Source organism: Fukomys damarensis, unplaced genomic scaffold, assembly GCF_012274545.1.
Source record: "Fukomys damarensis isolate Sample0158 unplaced genomic scaffold, DMR_v1.0_HiC HiC_scaffold_13, whole genome shotgun sequence".
NCBI lineage: Eukaryota > Metazoa > Chordata > Mammalia > Rodentia > Bathyergidae > Fukomys > Fukomys damarensis.
Genome location: NW_022900925.1, coordinates 10279596 through 10281522, shown reverse-complemented (window position 1 = coordinate 10281522; position 1927 = coordinate 10279596).

Sequence of the window (1927 nt, the reverse complement as noted above, 5' to 3'; positions counted from 1 at the left end):
GCAGTGGCCGAGGGAGCCGTGGAGCCGAGGAAAGGGGAGAGAGGAGAGAGGAAGCAGGGGGAGGGAGGGAGGGAGCTAGGAGCCAGAATGGGGGGGTGCCTTGGCAGAGTTAACTCCTTCTGCGCTGGCAGGAACCCGGATAATGGGAAAGGAGATAGAAGGAGAAACAGAGAGGCCCTGAGGCAAACATGGAGACGTGGCCAGCCTCCAGTAATGACAGCAAAAACTCTCAGGATGGATTTTATTTCTTAGAAGAGGAAGCACCGACAGTTGAGCTGGGAGCACGAGCACAGCTGTTAAGATATTGAGGGGGGCCACAGGAAGGGGGTAGGATATGAGGGAAGGGCTGGCAGGAGGGAATCCCTGGGGGACCCTTCTCCCTCAGGTTTCACAAGAGAAAGCCCGAAAAGTAATTGTGTCATGGATCCTCGTGTCTGAAATTGGGGCAGGCAAAGAAAAGGGGAAAGACTGCAAAACGTGCATTCCCAGTACCCCCAGCCACTAGGCCACTGATTTAGGATTTTGTCACCAGTGTCAATTTAATATTTACAACACTTTGCAGCTCCCTGAAGAAGCCAGGCACCCACCTTTACCTCCTTACCTGACTCTCTGAGATGGAAACCTCATAGTAGTCAAGGACGTCTGTCATAGAAGCAGAACTGAGTTACTCTCCCCCAGCCCAGTTCCCTCAGGTCACCCTTGTCACCTTCTCTATTTGTCTACTAAGGGAGGAAGTCTTACAGCCAAGCTGGTTGATGAGGCTGGAGCACACCTTAGAAAGATTCTGCATAGCCCTCCTACTTGGAACAAACACTCTTCAGACCAGCCTGCATGAAGTTCAATACTTGCTCTTACAGGCCCAGGCCAGCCCCTTTGTTGTGGGCTCTCAGAAAACTGGGGTTACTTACCAAGCAAGGCCTGGAATAGGTCACTGTGCAGCACCGTGAGTAGGGGGGGTGCCCACCACAATACTGGGGGTGCCAGAAGCCTGAGGGCTGACCTGAGAGCTGGCAAAACACAAGTGAGGGAGGACTGAGAACAAGAAGAGACTAACTCACTTAATCATCTTTGAGTCCTTTCACCTCAAACTTTATGAAAAGATTCAGAGAGAAAGATCCCCAAATCCTTGCCTCCCACTATACTCCCAAGCCTCCCCTCCACAAAGACCCTTGTTGTTCACCTCTTGGTCTCTGAGACATCTCTCTCTTGTCTCACTTTAATCTCCCTAATCCACCAGGATTGGAGTTGAGCTACCTTCTCTTCACTCAATTCCATTAGGTAAAGTACAAAATGTCTGAATGGATGGGCTGTTAGCTGTCCCATTCTTCCCTAGGTCGCCAGGCACCAACCACCTTGTTCCACACTCCCTGGACCCCCTCCTCTAAGGCAGACATAATATAGCTACACTCTCCTGAGGGGGTTGGAAAGAAGATCTCCACCACAGAGGGCCCAGTTGCTCAAACAGAAAGGAAGCTGAGCCCAGCTCTCTTTCCCCCCAGGGCTGACCTCGATGGGAACTGCAGAGAGTTACATATTTCTTGGGACATCTTGACCTAGAGCTAGAGAAGCAGGGAGGACGAATATAAGAATTCCTACAGTTCTCAGGCCTGGGAAGAGTCCATCTACCCCCAACGCCTAGCCTGAGAACAGGGTCTCTGAAAGAAACAAGAAGGCAGAAAGACATAGTCAGGAAGCACTCAGAGGCACTAAGGAAGAGGTAATGAGCCAGAGGATCATTCCTCCTGCTCACTTTTGAGAGTTAGTGACATCTAGTAGGTCTAGGGAGAATTTGTTTTTCAGGGATACATTCCAGCTTGAGTCTGTCGCCCAGCCATTCTCCCTTGGCAGAAAGATTTCATGAACCTCAAAGAATCATCTTTTCATGCCTCTGACTCTGGCTTCTACCTTAAACTATATATATATATAT